The following is a 15,804-nucleotide window of genomic DNA, read 5'->3' on the forward strand; positions in this document are numbered from 1 at the left end:
GGCACGTTCTATTATCACCGGTCCCCTCGTAAACTCAGTTCAGGTTTGAGAGCGATGGAGAAATGAACCCAGCCCACATGCTGGACAGACAACACAAAGAGCAATAGTTTCCTTACTTATTTAGTTCATATTACCAGATGATAATAGAAATCGAGGGCTAGGACTAAGGAGGAGTTATCCTAAAAATTATACACCCCACCCCATCCTTTTCAATATTCTATTTAGAACAGGCGGTCAAGAAATCAAGAAGAACTTGTAAATGAAATCACAATTTAACGTTGAAAAGTCAAAACGAGCGGATTTGTCGATCGTATTTTTTTTATTCTACCGAAGATCTGAAGAAAATTTTATTGGTATGGGCAGAATCTTTGATAATAAGCACATGAAAATAAATAAACCCAAAACAAAAGTAATAGAACGCATGAAATTGTGCATTAGGAAGTAAATGAATACTGTCACTTGGGTATCAGAGTAACTGACGGTAGCAGAAATAAAGGGGACATAGAACTGCTGAGAAGCGCAAGCCCGGAAAACGTTTATTTGTTCATTCAAAGCTGTAAATCAGGAAGATCTTTGCGTAGAACGTGACATTGTATGAAAGTGAAGCATGTACAATAACTTACACGGAAAGAAACAGGATAGAATATTTTGAAATGTGATGTTACAAAAGAATGTTGATGATGAGACGGGCTTATGGAATCACAAATGAGATATGGAATCGAGTTAATCAGAGGATAATGAATTGTGGCAATTTGAGTTTAGTCTAATTCTAGGAAGAAGGAGTAATGTAGAAGAGTAACGAAGGCTGGTCTAGCTCAGAAGTTAAGAGTTTATCTATTATGATAATGGAGGAGCCATTCTTTATCATATGTGAGCCAGACCAGCCCTTGGATACAGAAGACACCTCAGATGTTGTAAGTGTTGCTAAATAGTCTTCAATTCCAAGAGTAGAATCTATTATTTCAGCTGAAACTTTGTTGCGGTTGGTGATTGTGCCAATGCGACGATTGCTGCCACCATCTGCTATGCAATGGACTTCCCCCGTGTCTCCAGCCCGCATGACGCTCAGTTGTCACGCGCAATCACGTTTTCAACACTGACAAGATGTATTTTTGGGCTGGCATAAAGCACGTAGATTTTCACTTCACCATATCAGTTCAGGATTCTGCATGTCTAACACAAACGTAGGCACTTTTTACTTGTTATTAAATAAATATTGGAATGCCCCAAGAACAGTTTTAAACTATAACATTCAACAAAGCTCAAAAGTTAGAATTCTGCACTCAGTGAATAGTACTCTATTTGCATAATGTGATAATATTTTAACATTGAACAATCTTCCTCCAGAAAGAAAAGTAAAAAGTTCTTTAGCCAACAACAAGAAATAGAACTGTTGAGATTTTCATTTGTTTTAAGGTAGATATTTTATGTTAAGGTGTTATGTGTTGTAAATTCGAGCAGAACGCTTCTGGATGTAGTGGTTTGTGGGGATTAGCTGGCACACCCGGAGCCCCAGTTCGCTTCCCGGCTCAGACACAAAATTTGAAAGCTGGTACGAGAGCTGGAACAGGGTCCATTCAGCCTCGGGAGGTCAACTGAGTGGAAGGGGGAATCGATTTCCACCTCAGCTATTATCGAAGTGGTTTTCCGTGGTTTCCCACTATTTCTCCAAGCAAATGCCAGGATTGCTCCTTACTTAAGGCCTAATCAGCTTCCTTCCCTTTTCCTTTTGTCTATCCTTTCCGATCTTCCCATTCCCGTACAAGGTCCCTGTTCAGAATAGCAGGTGAGACCGCCAGAGGCCTCCCCAGTTTCATCCCTCAGACCCAAAGTCTCACCCTCCAGGACACTGCCCTTGAGGTGGTATAGGTGGGGTCCTTAGCTGAGTCCGAAGAAAAGACTAACCCTGGAGGTTAATTGGATAAGAGAGAAAGAAAGAAATTTAGGCATCTCCGTAGGGATTTTGATTTTTTTAAATTATCGCTGAAGACGAGAATTTACGATGGTTTATTAGTTAAATTATTAAACAGTGTATACTGATTGTATTATAAATTGTACTGACAGACGGACCTTTCTTAGCCCACTTTCTCACAGGTTGGCGATTCATTAATAGTCAATGCGGATCTAATAGAAACCGAAAATGGTCAAGTTCATTCATAGTAATAATCATTATCACATCTGTTGAATCTCTTGTAAAAATAGTGCAGTAAGCAGAAGATTGTTTCAGTTTTAGACAATTGTATGACAAGAGACTTGAGATAGGGACGGGTAATTTCATTGAAAAAGACGTTTTGGAATGTATTTGAGATGTTATAGGTATGTGAGTAATATTTTCTGGATGAAAAGAGATATGGGATTTCTACGAAGTTGTTGAATTTCTGAAATTATGGAATCAACTGATTTTTCTGTTTCATTATTGATTTTAAAGGGAATTATCAGACGAAACATCATGAGTTTGTTTAGGCAAAGTTTCTATAGTTTAATCATCGTTTAAAGGGAACTGAATTATCAGAGGAATAGCCAAAATTTGTACAGTTGAATCATCGTATTCAGAATTGTGAAGCTTATTTGAATTAATTGTTTTTGAATAATGCATGATTATTTATATTTTTATTTATATTTTGTACCCATTTGAGATCAGTCAGTTTGTATTTGCATTATAGAAAAGGGAAAACTACTGTGGACTTCATATTTTGAGGGTAGGAACTGATGAATTTCAGTTATTTTATGGACAGACTTTGTGTAGGTGTGGTGAAAGGAATGGCTGTATTGTTAATGTGTGGACCTGTGTTATTAGAGATGCATATATTGTTTGGGATTCATATTCACTTCGGGTTTTGTCAGGATGTGTTGTTAAATTTCTAACAGAATAGGTATATATTTATAGTAAGAGGAAGGACAAACTGGAACGATTGATGAAAAGTAGAATAAGGGGTAACATTGTGGACTTCCGATAAGTCCGTAGTTGATGGATGGAAGTGATTTAGTATAAAACGAACAAACCCCATGGCACAACAGCCCGGAAGGTCCATGGTCAACCAAGCGACTACTGCTTAGCCAGAAGGCCTGCAGATTTTGAGGTGTCGTGTGGTCAGCACACCTTATCCCCTCGGCCGTTATTCTGGGCTTTCTAGAACGGGGCCGAAATCTCAGCGTCAGATAGCTTCTCAATTGTAATCACGTAAGCTGAGTTGACATCGAATCAGCCTTCATATCCAGATAAAAATCCCTAATCTGGCCGAATATGGAACACGGACCCTCCGGGTAAGAAGCAGGCTCACTACCCCTACACCACGGGGCCGGCGGTGATTTAGTATAGTAAAAACATATTCTCTATAATCTTTGTCGGTAGGTTTTGGATGATTAATGCTTTACTGTATCTTCAGTTTAATTATTTTGATCCAAAACTGGTCCAGGAATATAAATATAATTCTGCATTCTTTCATTGCATTACATGAGGCAGTGTAGAATGGTTTATCTTTAAGGGATATACTTAAATGTTCAGAAAGAAGACAAAGGGGACTGGAGCCTGTAATTTCAAGAAGAAATTTAGAAGAAGGAGACTTAAGTTTGAACATGACTTTTCCGGGTGTTTTCCCAGCTAGGAACGTAAGAATCGTCACTGGACATTTATGGAATAAATATTAGGAATGTGATGGAATATATTTATGTTTATTGCGAAATAATAATAGTAATAATTCTTATTGCATTAAACACAATGGCTGGGGTGGGGATATTTGTAAATGAAAACTATTTGAAAGGAAAAGACTGGTAAAATTGTCTTTAGCAGAAGGAGATAAGGTTGTAGTGAAGGCACGATATGCCAGTTTACCAAGTAGGCCTGTTGCGAAATTAAATTATTTTTATATTAATGATTGGCTGAGTAAATCTGCTCTGGCTGGCTTGCTGGGCTCGCTCAGTGTTGTAACTTAGCCGTGCGACACGACGATTACCGTACCTCAAGATGGCAGCATTACTGCATCTCCTAATACCGAGGTCACACAATGGTTTTTCCTCTTGATAATGAGGTATTGAACACTGTCATCTCGTGTGTTGTGTAGATATATCTTTTGTACTTACCTTCATAGATTTGCTAAGCACCCCGGCCCAAGTACGGTACCGAAACTACAGGCTTATGCTTCTTCAAAACAGTAAAACATAACATGAGGACATGTGATACATACCCAGTCGTATAACTAAGCTCACTGCTGGTAGAGTGAATAGTTAGACCTCAGAAAGCTGCTGCGTCTGTCTATTGGAGAATGAGAGAGATGAAAGCAACTTGAGGAGAATCCTACTACTCTGCGAACATTGCCACTTGCCGTTACCAAAGGCTTTAATTGCGTTAATGAGAATACTGTGAAAACTTATTTATAAAAGTAAGTAAATTAGAAGTAAATCAAGTTTAGGAATTCAAGAAAAGAAAACAGAATAATATTTGAATTAAATAAAAGTGGAAATGTGGAGGAATCTCGGTTGTATCTAGCTTTTTATTCAATTCCAATATTACAGCTACTTTTTCGCATAAAAGGAAAAAGAACAGAGTTGTTTAAGCTACAAATGCAATTCGTTAAAACAATTTAAAATTCCTTCCATCCATTCGATTCTTGTTACTTTTCTGTCGTAACAACTGTAAATTCGATGTATTTACTAATCAACTAGTTTACCCATTCCTAGCAGCAGGTTTTGAGGTGCGAGTGAAGTAGGTCTAGCATGAGACTCAACCTGCGATCTGTTAACGTAAACTGTGGCTTCGTTTTATTCTTTAATACTTTCGCTGCTATTGTTACACTGTTGACATTAAGTGTGAGCGCGTCACCGGTCACCGATGTCTCATACCGTACTTCGCTGGGGTGCGTCACGAGCCACATGTGATTCGTCCTACGGAAGAAGTTTTGCGGGCTGACGGTGGATGGCGAAAGTATGATATTACTTCGAAATAATTTGATTGACAGCTGGAAGTCATGTCAAGTTCTCACGTTCCTCAGCAGGAGGATCCACCATCGCTCAGTTTAGCGGCAATAATTATTTTAGTCCACGAGTCACCCGTGCCTAGCGTAACAAGGAGCAGAGCGTTAACACCTCTTTCTGCATGCTGGTAAAGGTTGATTTACATGAGCATAAATGCATTTTTACACAAACACTTGTATACCCCGTGGTTACCTCACAAGATGCCTTTGCTGGCGAGATGTAGTGTTTACAGTCTTCTGGTATGGGCTATATCAAATTAGTTACTTTCATTGACCTGTCTTAGTCTCATCCTTGGCTTTGACAATATGAGAGTGACTGAGGTAGGAGTGATGCTAGTAATACCATTGCTTATGCAGCCAGTCCCTGCTATGAATGGTGTGAAAATATCTCTCATAGGGTCGGTTGGTGCATGCATTTCAGTGAGCTTGGCAGACTGATATGTAATAGCAATAACTTCTCGGTGAGAAAGCAACGGGAAACTACCTCACTCCTCATTTCCCTGGTAATCCTCTTCAGCGAGGCTTAGGCTATTTATGACAGCTGTTGGCGGAGCTGCAGAGGATCAAACCAGCCTTGGGGCTGAATACCCTACATACACACGCCTCACAAGATGACAAGGTTATTCACTCGCTGCCATAACAGATTTCCGCCAGCCTACAATGACGGCTACAGCACGATAATACTTGTTCAACAATGTATAGCCCTATTGTCCACCCCAGTTGAACGGGACGTCTAGTAAAACTGCGAGGCACTGGTGACTCGTATAGCAAATAGTAAAAGCTGCATTACATCCATGCGTCACGAGTCACCCGTGCCCCGTTTTGTAAGGTAGTTGTTAAACGTACACCTATGCCATAGAACAACATAGATACCTCCTGTGACTCGCTGTCGTACTGTTAGGCGAAGTTATTTTCGTAGCAGCAAAGGAATAAAATGTGTAATTTTGTCCAGCTCCACATTTATGCGCTGTACGAGTCACATGCGACTCGCAAAGCAGGGAACGTGTTAATTATATTTATTTGCTAGTTCACCGTCCGGGCACCAACATTTATTGTACATTTTGTAGGGTCACAGCGTCTACCTGCAGTTGTACTTACAACCTTATGTTACAGGAATCTGAATAATCAGTAACGACTGAGTCGTTTCACTATTCAGTCATAAACATATTTATTCATATTTAGAATACATTGGTTTTAGTTAAAGAAAAGTATTCACAAGAATTATGGTGTCTCGCCAGGATCTCTTCCGTATTTTCTTCTCAGGATGCACGTTCATATTCGGCCAATTAACTTCTGTGGAAGTACACAAGGTTGAAGCTCTAAAACATATCAGAAATTACATATAAAGCTTAGTATTTCAGATTTCTCATACACTGAAGGTCATTGTTTACAGAAATGGATTATCGTTGGGAATAATAAAATAGGATTTTGAACATAAATAATACAATCACAATCCACTGACGAACAACTGGTCCAATATTTTTAATATGCAGTGTTACTGTAGGTTATACACCATGTACACCTGTGGTTGGTTTCCTTAAATGCTGAGGACATAATACTGTTGAGGTCCTATTACTGGAACTGAATATAATATTCCTGAGTTTTGAATTTGAAGACATTCTTGAGATCATCAATAATAATTATTATGATTATTATAAAGTGTGGCGTCTAGAGAGTCCAGGCGTAGGTTTTTCGACTAGACGCCCTATAGGTGAACTGTTAATCTATGAGGATGAGGCCCTTCCTCCGATCCATCGGAATTAACCAATGAAAGTTAAAATCCTTCTACCGGTCATGAATCGAACCCAGAACCCCTTGGACTCAATTTAACCATGGAGCCGAACTGTAAGATTGTTATTCTTTACCATTTGACCTCAGATACTAGGACACAGAGATTCCATTTAAATAAAACATACCGGTACCGAGGGAGTTGGCCGTGCAGATAGGTGCGCGCAGCTGAGTGCTTACAATCGGGACATAGTGGGTTCGAACCCCAATGTCGGCAGCCCTTAAGTGGTTTTCTGTGATTCCCCATTTTCACACGAAGCAAATGCATGGGATGTACTGTAATTAAGGACACGGCCGTCTCCTTCCCACTCCAAGCCATTTCCTCTATATGATTTTTCACGAGAGTTTAATCCTGATGTAAACAAAAAGGCGGAGCACCTTGGCTTTGCACGTGGACATAGACGTAGTTGATTGGAGAAGCAACCGTCGCACTCACTCGACTGTATGCGAGCTCGAAGAAAATTAGTACGTCGCGTTAATTTAATTTTATCTTAGTTTATTCCATTTAGATAGTCTGAAGGAGTACGTAATCAAATTAAAAGATGGTTGTCATATATACCGGTATATATCTATATGGTTTTTTAATAAAACAGTGATTAAAGAACGAGATATGAAGGCAGAAGGCTTGGTGTAATGCAGGAAGTCTTCTCATAGTGAGGGAAAGACCCAAGCTGTACAGTGTGAAGATAAGGTGTTGCATCTTGCAGCAGCTGTCAGTGTCAGTATTCATAGTGAGAGAAATGGAGCAAGGGGTAGGACCATCCCGTGTAGTGAAGCACAAAAGAGGAAAACCGCTCAGAAGTGACCATAGGCAGTGCGTTGTGAATGTTTTTAATAAAATAAGTGAACAGAATCCAGGTTTAGCCGTAAAAGAGGTAGAGAAACTAAGTGCAGAGTTGTGTGGTGTGTCGGCTAGTTCGGTTCATAACATGCGGACAGAGTTTAGAAAGACAAGGAAATTAACAACGCCGGGAAAGGAACGTAAACGACCTCAAAGAATCGAGAAGTATGACGATATTGTCAAAAGTGGTATTAGAAGGAAAATTCATGATTTTTTTTTTCGGAATGAACCACCTACTTTACGCAAAGTATTAGACAGTGTAAATAAAGATAAAACTTTACCCACCTTCAGTTTAACTACATTGTACAGACTTTTAAAGGACATAGGGTTCCAGTTTCTTAAAAGAGAACGTAAACCTGTGTTAATGGATAGGAAGGATATTGTATTTTTTGAGTTGTTTCTTTTCGGTAGATGTTGTTACAGAATTATCAACAGTTCCGTCTGACATGTCCAATCGTGCTATATGCTCTATCATGATAGGAACTCTACAAGATAAGATATATACATTTCAATTCGAAAGCTGGTTTTCTCTTAGGTTACAGTCTACCGGGCGGACATTTCAAACAGCTGTCCTAAGATAAACCTTCCTACGTGTGTAATTTTGTGCTCCAGCCTACGATAGCTTTCTTTAACATTCAGAAATAAATAAATAAATAAATAAATAAATAAATAAATAAATAAATAAATAAATAAATAAATAAATACATAAATAAATAAATAAATAAATAAATAAATAAAAAAATAACGTAGGCCCTAATCATCAGCAGTAGATGTCCCTTCAAACCCCTCCGTTTAGTTTCACATAGCTCAAAAACTGTTCCTCGTCTATTTTAGGTCATATGCGCAGCACTGTATGTCCGAACACGAGACGTTGACGGGGCGGAGGTCGATACTACACGCTCAGCGAATCACAACTCTTTCTTTGACTAAGGCGTGGACATGCCTTGTTTACATCAGGATTAAACTCTCGTGAAAAATCATATACTAGATGGGCTACTACTTCCGCTTCACAAATTCACACACGTTTTTTATCAGTATGCCATCGCCTTTAGCTTTCATTTCATACCCTACTGAAAACTCATAATTGGCACGTACTTTTTACATAACCGTATGGCATCTTGATGCATTGTGTAAATGCCTGTCGCATACGGTACATATTTTTGCAAACGTAATGTTGCAGTGAGTGATTAACGGCGACTGCTGCTTGGTGTACGGAAAAATAGATAGACCTTAACGACGCCAGTGACGTTGGGTGGGACGCCTATCAGCATAACACGTCAGGCGCGGCTGACTCACCCGAAAAATGCTACGAGAACAATAGACACTTATGCTTAAGTTTTATAGACCTAGGAAGACGTAAGAGAGAATACCAAGAAAAACTATGTTAGCCATACAGCGATATTATATGATCATGATAGGTTATTACGAGCAGACAAAAGTATTTACATTGACAGATAACTCCTGGTTCAAAGTAGTTATAAAGGTTTAAGGAGATGGTAAATGACTACACTCTTGTAAAATAGCAAAGAAGGATATAGCTCGGTAAGAATTGTAGTAATCAGCTTGGCCTACGCCTACGACTTGGTCAATGGTAAACTGTGCTGAAAGCTATCTAATATCTTGGATACTGAGAAGAGCAGCAGCGAGAATGATACGAAACTTAATAATATATTTTCAATACTAAAGCGAAATCAGTTGAGAGGAAACTCAGGTAATTGAATATCAGGTAGGTAATACAAAGCAGGAACAGGTGGGCCTTTTCAAATAGGATTTTTATTCTCCCAGGAATGTAGTGTACTAAATAAAATAAAAACACCGAGCGAGATGGATTCTCGGTTTGAGTCGTGTTGCTGTTAGCTCGAATGCGGGAGATGGTGGGCTTAAATCCTATCATTGGCTGCCCTGAAAATGATTTTACGTGGTTGCACATTCTCACACCAATGCTGTGTATTAAATAAGGTCACGGGCAACTACCTTCCTAATCCTAATGCAGTGAGTTAGCAGTTGAGTCCCCCCTCTGTGGTGTAGTGGTTAGTGTGATTACCTGCCACCCCCGGAGGCCCGGGATCGATTCCGGGCTCTGCCACGAAATTTGAAAAGTGGTACGAGGGCTGGATCGAGGTCCACTCAACCTCGGGAAGTCAACTGAGTAGATAGAGGTGGGTTCGATTCCGACCTCAACCAGGCAAATGCCGAGATGGTACCTGACTTAAGGCCTTTTCCTTGTCTATCCCTTCCAATCTCCCCCAGTATTCGGGACATAGTGGGTTCGAACCCCACTGTCGGCAGCAATGAAGATGGTTTTCCGTTGTTTCCCATTTTCACACCAGGCAATTGCTGGAGCTGTACCTTAAGTAAAGTCTCGCCCGCTTCCTTCCGATTCCTAGGAATTCCTGTCCCATCGACGCTATAAGATCTATCTGTGTCGGTGCGACGTAAAGCCAAAAACCAATCTTCCCAAACCCCAGCAAGACCTCTGATCAGCATACCAGGTGAGGCCGCCTGGGCGAGGTACTGGTCATCCTCCCCAGTGTTATCCCCCGACCCAGAGTAGTCCGAAGTTCCAGGACACTGTCCTTGGGGAGGTAGAGGTGAGATCCCTCGTTGAGTCCGAGGGAAAAACCGACCCTGGAGGGTAAAGAGATAAAGAAGAAGAAGAAGAATTCGCAGTTGCGATCAACGCTGTTCTATTCAACATGCAGGTGAGGATAATGGCAGGCAGGCAGGCAGGTACACGTATTGATGAGGTAAAGATTGCGTTAGGAATAAATTTGATAGATGAATCTGTTCACATAACCAGCTACGTGGTAGAGCATGTGAGGCAGATGTCGGAGAATAGGCTACCTAGAATAATAATGGAGAGTGATGATGGTGATAATATGAAGACGTAACGACGTGCTACTAAATGCTGTATCGCTAACTCAAGAAGAACAGAGTAAGCTGATCCATGAATGTTAAATATGTCATAATAAAGCGCCAGGGCGATGTAAAGACGTTTAAATTAACGTCCATCAGTTTCCATGTGTCCTCTTGTGACAGGCCGTCAGGGTAAGCAGAAGGTGTCACATAATTGAGAAGAATCATACTAGTAACAGTATACAAACATATTGCAGACATCAAATATTGCAGAATTTTAAAGCTCATCTATAATGTATATGTCATCCGAATCATAGAGGCAACAGTAACAGCTATTATGGATACATACTGAAAATGCCCTTCAATGAACGTAAAAATTAAATTAAAATCGCGGGTTGTCATATTATAATTGTAATTTTCTGCCAGTTTTAAAGTGCTTTCAGGTAACGTAAGTTGTGGTACAATATACACTGACTGACAGTGACAATGCAACACCAAGGAGGAGTGGTTCGAAAGGTATGAAAGTTGGGGAAAAAACAGAGACGGCACGGATGAATAATTGATGTTTATTTCAAACCGATATGCAGGTTACACAATGCGCACGGCATCGACTCAGTAGGATGTAGGACCACCGCGAGCGGCGATGCACGCAGAAACACGTCGAGGTACAGAATCAATAAGAATGCGGATGGTGACCTGAGGGATGGTTCTCCATTCTCTGACAACCATTTGCCACAGTTGGTCGTCCGTACGAGGCTGGGGCAGAGTTTGCAAACGGCGTCCAATGAGATCCCACACGTGTTCGATTGGTGAGAGATCCGGAGAGTACGCTGGCCACAGAAGCATCTGTACACCTCGTAGAGCCTGTTGGGAGATGCGAGCAGTGTGTGGGCGGGCATTATCCTGCTGAAACAGAGCATTGGGCAGCCCCTGAAGGTACGGGAGTGCCACCGGCCGCAGCACATGCTGCACGTAGCGGTGGGCATTTAACGTGCCTTGAATACGCACTAGACGTGACGTGGAATCATACGCAATAGCGCCCCAAACCATGATGCCGCGTTGTCTAGCGGTAGGGCGCTCCACAGTTACTGCCGGATTTGACCTTTCTCCACGCCGACGCCACACTCGTCTGCGGTGACTATCACTGACAGAACAGAAGCGTGACTCATCGGAGAACACGACGTTCCGCCATTCCCTCATCCAAGTCGCTCTAGCCCGGCACCATGCCAGGCGTGCACGTCTATGCTGTGGAGTCAATGGTAGTCTTCTGAGCGGACGCCGGGAGTGCAGGCCTCCTTCAACCAATCGACGGGAAATTGTTCTGGTCGATATTGGAACAGCCAGGGTGTCTTGCACATGCTGAAGAATGGCGGTTGACGTGGCGTGCGGGGCTGCCACCGCTTGGCGGCGGATGCGCCGATCCTCGCGTGCTGAAGTCACTCGGGCTGCGCCTGGACCCCTCGCACGTGCCACATGTCCCTGCGCCAACCATCTTCGCCACAGGCGCTGCACCGTGGACACATCCCTATGGGTATCGGCTGCGATTTGACGAAGCGACCAAACTGCCCTTCTCAGCCCGATCACCATACCCCTCGTAAAGTCGTCTGTCTGCTGGAAATGCCTCCGTTGACGGCGGCCTGGCATTCTTAGCTATACACGTGTCCTGTGGCACACGACAACACGTTCTAAAATGACTGTCGGCTGGGAAATCACGGTACGAAGTGGGCCATTCGCCAACGCCGTGTCCCATTTATCGTTCGCTACGTGCGCAACACAGCGGCGCATTTCACATCATGAGCATACCTCAGTGACGTCAGTCTACCCTGCAATTGGCATAAAGTTCTGACCACTCCTTCTTGGTGTTGCATTTGCTCTGTCAGTCAGTGTATTAGGGTCTATATTAGTTATTATTCCACGGTTTTCATCATTTTTAAATGTAACAGGCCAGTTCAAATTCATATCAAGAAAGCTAAAGTATTTCCGTTCGGTCGAATTCGGGTGGATGAGCTGAGAGACAGGGTAGATCATGGGAGATTATTGACGAAAATACGAGCTACTGGAATAGAAAAAATGAGTGATGGTTGGCTACATTTGCAGAAAATACAATTCAGAGAACTAGAGTGAGTGAAACGTTATCTTAATATATATCTATGTATATGAAAAATAATGTTATTGGCTTTACGTCCCACTGACTACTTTTACGGTTTCAGAGACACCGAAGTGCCGGAATTTAGTCCCGCAGGAGTTCTCTAAGTGCCAGTAAATCGACCGGCACGAGGTTGATGTATTTGAGCACCTTCAAATATCACCGGACTGAGCCAGGGTCGAACCTGCCAAGTTTGAATTATTGTGTTGATGGTGTGATAGTGCCTCATTGGGAGCGATGTAAGTACCTAGGTGTTAACATAAGGAATGACCTCCATTGGGGTAGTCATACCATCGAGGTTGTTGAGAAACGTTACAGGGTAAGGAGACGAGATGCTCGACTACGTGGTATGTTTCGAGCTGTCAGTGGTGAATTGGCGTGGAGTGATATTAGTATTAGAATAAATTTGAGTGGAGCTTTAAAAGTAGGAAATATAATTTTATGAAGATAAAGTTGAAATTCAAGAGAACAGACTGGGACAGGAATAAACGATTGTGATAAATTACCAAGGGATATATTCGATAACTTTCCAAGTTCATTGAAAATATTGTAGATAATGCTCGATGAGCAATTGATAGTGAATCTGCTATCTGGGCGACAACCCTAAATGCATCATTGATTGATTGATTGATTGATTGATTGATTGATTGATTGATTGATTGATTGATTGATTGATTGATTGATTGATTGATTGATTGATTGATTGATTGATTGATTGATTGATTGATTGAGGGTACTTGCTATGCAAACAATATGCTACCACTTGTTCACTAATTGCGCATATCTTGTGGCCTAGTATACAAAACGATCATTACACAAGAAATTGTAAAAAAAATATTGAATTGTCCTTCTGTGTTATTTATCCAAGACTACAAAATGTATTCGTACTCACCTTATCAAGGACACATTGCCGCAAGAAATAGGCCAAGAAGCAGGAATCATCTGTCTTCAGTTTTGAAGCTGAAATGCAATAAGTCAGACAGCATATTAAGACCATATTATCACACGGCGTTGAATTCATTTATTATTTTCATAAAATGAAGAGTAAATTGATTCTTACAGGCCATAAGGGATAGAGAAATCCTTTCATGGAAAGAGTCAAACAGTTTCTGCTATTACAATTTATTATGATACCGGGAAGTATTTCTATGACATACTTCAGAAGATATTTTCTTGATTCATAGTAATGTTGTCGTCATTGTCAATTTAAGAGGATGAGATTATTATTACCTTTCTTAACACTAATCTTACAAGGGAAGCCTCTCACCTTCCATGCCAAAACCTAACTTTGAATGGTGTCATAACCAATATCCTAGGAGAAGAACAGCTGCACAGATTTGTCCTCCTGTTTCTACTGTAAGGCCACGGACTATACCTATGAATTACGGGTATACGTAACAGGAAAGTGAAATTCGTCACCACAGTTTTGATTGTATAGCCCTCGCTATGGGCAAGCCAGCAGCGGCTCGGCGAGCAGAAAACCGTGAGTCACGATTCGGACAGCTCGCCAGTAATGCAAAGATGTCCATCTGCGCCGTGTAACCGTCTGGAAACGTAGGATTCCAGCACTGATTTCAGGGCCCTGTCGTGAAAAGTCAGCTAATTTTTTGCATGTGACCTTTTCGTAGGACTAGGGTTCAAGGCTCGTTTCGGCACTAAATGTGTGACAAATCCCCAGCTAGGAAAAAGAAGAGTTGTGACTCGTCGCTGAATGTATCATTGAATGAGAAATGCCCTTCTTCCTTTTCTACCGATTTGCCCCACACCCGTGGGGTGTTGGGTGCGAACAGTGTCACTCATGTGATTTGTCCCTGTTTTACGACCGGATGCCCTTCCTAACGAATCTTATAGAGAGTTGTAATCACTACTGCATGTTTCTGTGGTGGTTTGTACCGCTATGTGTTGCCCGTATATAAAGAGGGATGTGCTGGAACAAATACAAACACTTAGTCCCCGAGCCAGAAGAAGGAATTAATCAGAAGCGTTTAAACTCCCCGATTCGGTCGGGATTCGAAACCGGGACTCTCTGAAACGAAAGCTTCAGCGCTCACCATTCAACCAGTGAGTCGGACGAATGAGAAAGTCATTTAAAGGTGTAAAATCGGGTCCAGGTCGAAGTAAAACGCTATTCCCTTAACAGATATTCGGAGACACCGAGCATTCCTGACCTTATATGAAGCAGAGGTCTTGCTATCATTCGAATAAATTATCCTCCGGCTAACGAGACACTTTTATTCTTTGTATTTAATTTTTGGCTTTGGGGTTCAATGATCCATGCATACAGCAATCTGTGAGTATTTTTGTAGATTCGAACCACTGCAATATCCTTCCCTGTCTCCCAAATACCGTGTCTCAATCAACTAAGCTATTAGATACTCTCTCGAAGCCGGTCGCATAACATACACTTAGCGATGAGGCATAAAAACGTACTGTATTTATAGGAGAAATAACTACTCCTATACCTTCTAGAAACAATTTCCTGCAATATTTGTTGTTTACGTGTTATGCGTTGATCCGAAATCGGATATCAGTGATGTCTATAAGCCAGTTACTATGTATACTTCCGTTTCAAAGCCAGTACTGTACATGTTTACCCTGATCTCCGATGTGACGGATGTGTCGGTTTTAGCCAGCGACCAAATATTATGCAGTTGAGTGTACGTGTACTGCAAAACAATGAACACAGAGTTCAAAACCTACCTTCATCTAAACATTCGTTGACAGATTTCGGACCCTGGGCGATGAACTCGTCATCACCTTCATGAACAGAGATGTGAAATTTCAAAATGTCGTCCGCGGGAGCAAAAGTGTTACCATCCATAATCCCCGCTTTGCTAAAGGCGCAGTACTGCAAACACTGGAAAACAAAATTTCATTAGGACTGTCCTAAGGCCCAGAACATATAACATGATAGTCGTCAGGATTTTAGTCGCATAAGACGAAACTAATTATGATCCACAAGTACATCTTTTATAACACAAAAAAGGAAATCATGACAATACTAATGAAGTGCCATTAGAGGTTTATTAATTTTATTTGTACGAAAATTCAGTGGTAATTAATCATTGTGAACTGCTTACCTTATGCATTAACAAACATTTTCGGTTCATTTTAATGGAAAGGAGTCGATTTTACGGTAGGAAGTCGAAAAGATGTAGAACCAATACATTCAGCTCCAGGCAAAGACACAGCTTTGTAACCAT

At 41.2% G+C, this 15,804-nt stretch overlaps 1 long non-coding RNA gene across 1 annotated transcript; it reads right to left on the reverse strand.

Moving 5' to 3' along the window:
- Positions 1 to 6,164: 6,164 nt before the first annotated feature.
- Positions 6,165 to 15,452, reverse strand: LOC137499032 (uncharacterized). Its single transcript, XR_011017981.1, has 3 exons — positions 15,302 to 15,452; positions 13,494 to 13,561; positions 6,165 to 6,289 (listed from the first exon to the last, which is right to left on the reverse strand). It is a non-coding gene; the product is annotated as an uncharacterized lncRNA (long non-coding RNA).
- Positions 15,453 to 15,804: the final 352 nt, after the last annotated feature.

This window comes from Anabrus simplex, chromosome 3 (genome assembly GCF_040414725.1).
Source record: "Anabrus simplex isolate iqAnaSimp1 chromosome 3, ASM4041472v1, whole genome shotgun sequence".
In the NCBI taxonomy this organism is placed as follows: Eukaryota; Metazoa; Arthropoda; class Insecta; order Orthoptera; family Tettigoniidae; genus Anabrus; species Anabrus simplex.